Below are 6,266 nucleotides of genomic sequence, written 5' to 3'. Positions count from 1 at the left end.
CTAATTATTCCATTAGGCATTCAAAGCAAGTGTATTTTCTCTTGGTGAACTGTATAACTGACTATATGTACATATGTATAATTAATCTTAATACTTATCCTATTTAAATCATCACTATTTTTTTTTTCCTCCATAATAGATCTGTGACTGGGAGACTGCTTAAAGTATCCTAAAACAATCAAATCATTCCATTTATCTTCTTTCTTATATAATATGCTCTAAAAAACTTGAATTCTATATTGTCTGAAATTATCACTAGCTCCGCTTTTTTTTTTTTTACACTTTCTTTCTATATCTTCACCACTCAATGATTTCATTCTTATTTTCGTACCTTTCAAGTTGTCCCTTGACGTTGTGTAGGTTTACATTAGGAATGTTTGACTTAAATGAGGCAGCTTAACCTACATATGCAGAATGTCATGACTGAAATATATACTCATTCTTCAATCATCTGCATTTGTGCCTTCTGTTTTTATGCTGCTTTGAAGTTTATTTTACGTCTTCTATTGTTAGGACTGTGTTTTATTTGTTTTATATTTCCTATTAATTTACTCAACAAACATGAACTTCCTCCTATGTGGCAGGCATTCTACCAGACTTTAAGCACAAAAATAAAGAGGAAAAAACGCAACTCCAGTCCCTGATGGGGTGAGGCAGCAGTGGGGGACATAGATATAAATAAAAGAATTGCATTAGTTAATAGATGCAAATAATTGCATTACAAATCATGATTATACACTGATAAATCCGCCAAAAGAAAGGAATGCAGTTCTATGAGAGGCCATGACAAAGGGAGTTGACTTAGGCCTGAAGGTCTTGGAAAATTCCTTGAGAAATTAAATATGACCTAAAACATGAAGAATAAGTAGGAGGTAACTTGTTAAAGGGAGGGTGGTGACCAAGGTGGAAACATTCCATCCAGAGGGAATAGATGAAAAGGACCAGTGATAGAAGGAAGCCATTAAAAATCCTAAAAACAACCCAACAGCAACATTTAAAAAAAAATTACACTGTAGCTGGAGCTTAGAGAGCTATCAAGATCTTGGTGTGAGATGAGATTTATAGGAATTTGATCAGCATTCATCAATTCCTGTCTCTTTAAATCTCGAAGTTAGAAATGAAATTAGACATTCTGATTCCTCCACAACCAAGCAGTTTAGATGAGGAATCAAGTGAGAGTTTTTCTTCCTCCTTAACACTTCTCAGTCTTAAAATATAATTTTAGATTTGGCACACCAGACTGTGTTTATTAAATTATTCTTTTGTGTGTCATATATCTTCCATGTCAAAAATTTTAATTGACATTTGCGTTCAGTTTTGAAACAATATTTTCAACAGTCAGTTTAGGTTAAACTCCAAGACTCTATGTTTACCTGCTTTCCTACTTATCATTAGCCTCCTTTTGCCACAAATTCCCCATGCTCAAGCTTTTAACTTTGATTAATCTTCTGGTCATTTAGAATAGGGGTGTGTCTTCCACTTATTCTTTCAAGAAGGGTGTGTGGTGGCGTATATTTTCTGAACCTGCTCTTTCATGGAATGTATTTGACTTCACAGATGAGCAACAATCTGGCTGTTTATAAAATTCTTGGTCCGTAACCAGCTTTCCTCAAACCTCCGTAGGATGATTTCATTGTCGTTTGGCATTTAGCATTTCAGAGGAGAGGTCTCAGAATGGCTTGATTATTGCCCCTCCAAAAGTAACTCTTTTGTTCTGTTTTGTTTTGTTTTCAGGTTAAATGTTTGTAAAATCATTGTTGGTCTATTCAAATATTTGTCTATTCAAATATTTTCAGGAAATTTTTTGGGTGTGGCTGTCTTTTCATTGATGTGGCCTCGATGTAATCAAGTGAAGTCTAAAAATTTGCATCTACAAATTTTGAGGGGTTCTTTCTCTAGATAAATCCCATGAGACTTTGGAATTAAGAGCATTCACTATAGAGGCAGGCTGGCTGGGTTCAAGTGCCAGCTTTGTCCTTCACTAGGTCTATGACTTTGAACAAAATTAAAAGAAAGCCCCAAATTAAAAACTTCTCTCTGTTTCAGTTTCCCTATTTGTAAAATGGGGCTGATATAGTACCTATCTCAGAGGGTAGTTGTGAGGATAGACTGGCCCCTACGTCCAGAATGGTATCACTATAAGAAAAGGGCAAGAGGCCCAGACACAGTGGCAGACAGAGGAGAAGGCCACGTGGAGACAGAGGCAGAGATTGGAGTGATGCAACTACAAGCCATGGAATAGCAAGGATTGTCAGCAACCACCAGAAGCTAGGAGGAAGCAAGGAAAGATCCTCCCCTAGAGCATTCAGAGGGACCAGGGCCCTGCCAGCACCTTGGTTGTGAACTTCTAGCCTCCATAACTGTGAGATGATAAATTTCCATTGTTTCAGGTTAAAAAAAAAAAAAAAAAGTTAACATTGGTAAAGCATCTAGAAGGGCATTTAGCCCATCCTGAGTGTTTTGCAAGTACCTGCTAGACCACTATCTTTTTTTTCCCTCTCTCTCTGTTTTTAAGCTTCAGAAAGTTTTTCTTTTTCTTTTTGAGAATGTCTGTTTACTTTTTATTGGGTATTTTAAGTTGCTGAACTGAAAAGTATAACAATAAAATTTTTGACTAATTCTGTTGCCATAATGAATAATCCCAAAAGTTTAGCTTAACATGGTTATATAAATTCACAAGGTGTCTAAGAATTAAATGAGAATTAAATTAGACAATATATAATATATAAAACATTAAAAATTTCTAGTATTCCAGCACAGGTGTGAATTATTTTTTTCTGTCATCATTGATATCTATTTTGTGCCTGTGTATTAGGTTTCTAAGCTTTACTGAGGCATAATTGACAAATAAAAATGTAATACATTTAAAGTATTCAATGGGATGATTTTATATATGTATATATTGTGACAGGATTCCCACCATCAAGTTAATTAACACAACCATAACCTCACATATTTATCTTTTTTTGTGTGAGAACATTTAAGTTCTACTCTCTTAGCTAATTTTAATTATATAATACAGCATTATCAATTATAATCACCACATTATACATTAGATCTTCAGGGCTTATTCATCTTATAACTGAAAGTGTGTACAATTTTACCAACCTCTCCCTATTTCCCCCTGACAGCCACCATTCTATTCTTTAAGAATCTGACTTTTCTTTTTCAGATTCCACATATAGGTGATACCATACAGTATCTGTCTTTCTCTGTCTGGCTTATTTAATTTGTCATAATGCCCTCCAGGTTCATCTGTGTTGTCACAAATAGCAGGATTTTTTTTAAGGCTGAATAATATTCCATGGTATATACATACACTACATTGTCTTTATCTATTCATCGGTTGACGGACATTTTGGTTGTTTCAATATCTTGGCTATTGTGAATATTGCTGCAATTAACATGGAAGTACAGCTATTTCTTTGAAATAATGATTTCATTTCTTTGAGTGTCTATTCAGAAGTGGAATTACTGAATAATATATTCTATTTTTAATTTCTTGAGGCATCTCCATGCTGGTTTCCACAGTGGTTGTACCAGTTTACACTCCCACTGACAGTGCACAAGGGTTCCCTTTTCTCTGCGTCCTCACCAGCATTTGCTATTTCTTGTCTTTCTGATAATAGGCATCCTAACAGGTGTTAGGTGATATTGTGGTTTTGATTTGCATTTCCCTGAGAATTAGTGATGTTGAACACCTTATCATGTACCTGTTGGTCATTTGAATATCTTCTTTGGAATATCTATTCAGGTCCTTTGCACACTTTTAATTGGATTTTTTTGGGGGGTTGCTATTGAGTTAGTTCAGTTCCTTATACATTTTAGATATTAACCTTATATCAGATACGTGGTTTGTAAATGTCTTCTCCCATTCCATAGATTGCCTTTTCATTTTGTTGATGGTTTCCTTTGTGTGCAGAAGCTTTTCGTTTGATGTAGTCCCATTTGTTTATTTTTGCTTTCATTGCTTTTGCTTTAGGTGTCAAATCCAAAAAAATATTACCAAGGGAATTCCCTCGTGGTCCAGTGGTTAGGACTCAGCACTTTCACTGCTGTGGGCCCGAGTTCAATCCCTGGTCTGGGAACTAAGATTCCACAAGCCGTGTGGCACGGCCAAACAAGCAAACAAAAACCCCTCAAATCATTACCAAGACCAATGTTAACGTCAAGGAGCTTTTTCCGTACGTTTTTTCCCTAGAAGTTAAAACTTATGTTCAAGTCTTTAATCCACTTTGAGTTGTTTTTTGTGTGTGATGTAAGATATAGGGTCCAATTTCATTCTTTTTTGCATGTGGATATCCAATTTTCCCAACACCATTTATTTATTTATTTATAAAATTAATTTTTATTGGAGTAGAGTTGCTTTACAATGTGTGAGTTTCTGCTGTACAACAAAGTGAATCGGTTATATGTACACATATATCCCCCTTTTTTTTTTTTAGATTTCCTTCCCATTACATCACCACAGAGCCCTGAGTAGAGTTCCCTGTGCTCTACAGTAGGTTCTCATTAGTTATCTATTTTATACATAGTAGTGTATATATGTCAATCCCAATCTCCCAATTCATCCCACCACCCCTTCCCCCCTTGGTATCCATAGGTTTGTTCTCTACATCTGTGTCTCTATTTCTGCTTTGCAAATAAGTTCATCTAAAAATATGGAACGCTTCATGAATTTGCGTGCCATCCTTGCACAGGGGACATGCTAATCTTCTCTGTATCATTCCAAATTTAGTATATGTGCTGCTGAAGCGAGCACTCCCAACACTATTTATTGAAGAGACTCTTCTTTCCCCAGTGTATATGATTGGCTCCTTTGCTAAAAATTAATTGACCATGTATTCATGGGCTTATTTCTAGGGTCTCTATTCTGTTCCATTGATGTGTGTTTCTATTTTTAGACCACAAACATAATTGTTTTGATTCTTATAACTTTGTAATATATAGTTTAAAATCAGGAAGTGTGATGCTTCTAGCTTTGTTCTTCTTTCTAAAGATTGCTTTGGCTATTTGGGACCTTTTGTTGTTTCAATAAAGTTTAGGATTGTTTTTTTCTTCTTCCATGAAAAATGCCATTGCAATTTCGATAAGTATTGCATTGAATATGTAGATTGCTTTGGGTGGTATGGACATTTTAACAATGTCCTCCCAATCCATGGACATGGAATGTCTTTCCATTTATTTATGTCTTCTTCAATTTCTTTCATCAATTTTTATAGTTTTCAGTGTACTGATCTTCCACGTCTTTGTATAAATTTATTCCTACATATTGTATTCTTTTTAATGCAGTTGTAACTGGGCTTATTTCTTAATTTCTCTTTCTGACAGTTCATTAGTATATAGAAACATGACTGACTTTTGTGTGTTGATTTTATATTTTGCAACTTTATTGAATTTTTTTATTCTAACAGTTTTTTTGGTGGAGTCTTTTGGGTTATCATGTCAACTATAAACAGAAAAATTTACTTCTTCCTTTCCAATTTGTATGCTTCTTATTTCTTTTTCTTGCCTAATTGTTCTGGCTAGGACTTCGTGTACTATGTTGAATAAAAGAGGTGAGAGTGGGCATTGTTGTCTTGTTCCTGATTTTAGAGGAAAAGCTTTCAACCTTTCACCATTGAGTATGAGGTTAGCTGTGGCATTTATTATGGAATTTATTGTGTTGAGGTACGTTCTATCTATGCCTAATTTGTTGAGAGTTTTTATCATGAAAGTCTGTTGAATTTTGTCAAATGCTTTTTCTGCATCTTTTCGGATGATAATGTGATTTTTATTCATTTTGTTAATGTGGTGTATCACAATTATTGATTTGCCTATGTCAAACCATCCTTGCATCCCAGGGATAAATCCCACTTGATCATGGTGTATAATCCTTTTTAATGTACTGTTGAATGGTTTACTCATATTTTTTGAGGAAATTTGCATCTATATTCACCAGGGATAATTGCCTATAATTATCTTTACTTGTAGTGTCTTTGTCTGGCTTTGGTATCAGGGTAATGCTGGCCTCATAAAATGAGTTTGGAAGTGTTTATTGCTCTTCTATCCTTTGGAAGAGTTTGAGAAAAGTTGGTATTAATTCTTCTTTAAATGTTTGGTAGAATTCACCTGTGAAGCCATGTGATTCTGGACATTTCTTTGTTGGGAGATTTTTGATCACCGATTCAGTCTCCTTACTAGTAATTGCTCTGTTCAGGTTTTCTATTACTTCATGATTCAGTCTTGGTAGGTTATATGTTTCTAGGAATTTATCCATTTTTTCT

At 34.8% G+C, this 6,266-nt stretch overlaps 1 non-coding gene across 1 annotated transcript; it reads right to left on the bottom strand.

The window, feature by feature from the left end:
• Positions 1-4,655: 4,655 nt before the first annotated feature.
• On the bottom strand, positions 4,656-4,762 carry LOC114237166 (U6 spliceosomal RNA). Its single transcript, XR_003622919.1, has one exon. It is a non-coding gene; the product is annotated as a U6 spliceosomal RNA (small nuclear RNA).
• Between the last annotated feature and the right edge of the window lie 1,504 nt (positions 4,763-6,266).

The sequence above is a fragment of the Balaenoptera acutorostrata genome, chromosome 6, assembly GCF_949987535.1.
Source record: "Balaenoptera acutorostrata chromosome 6, mBalAcu1.1, whole genome shotgun sequence".
NCBI lineage: Eukaryota > Metazoa > Chordata > Mammalia > Artiodactyla > Balaenopteridae > Balaenoptera > Balaenoptera acutorostrata.
Note: the sequence above shows the minus strand (reverse complement) of the source record. Positions and strands in the feature narration are given on the sequence as shown.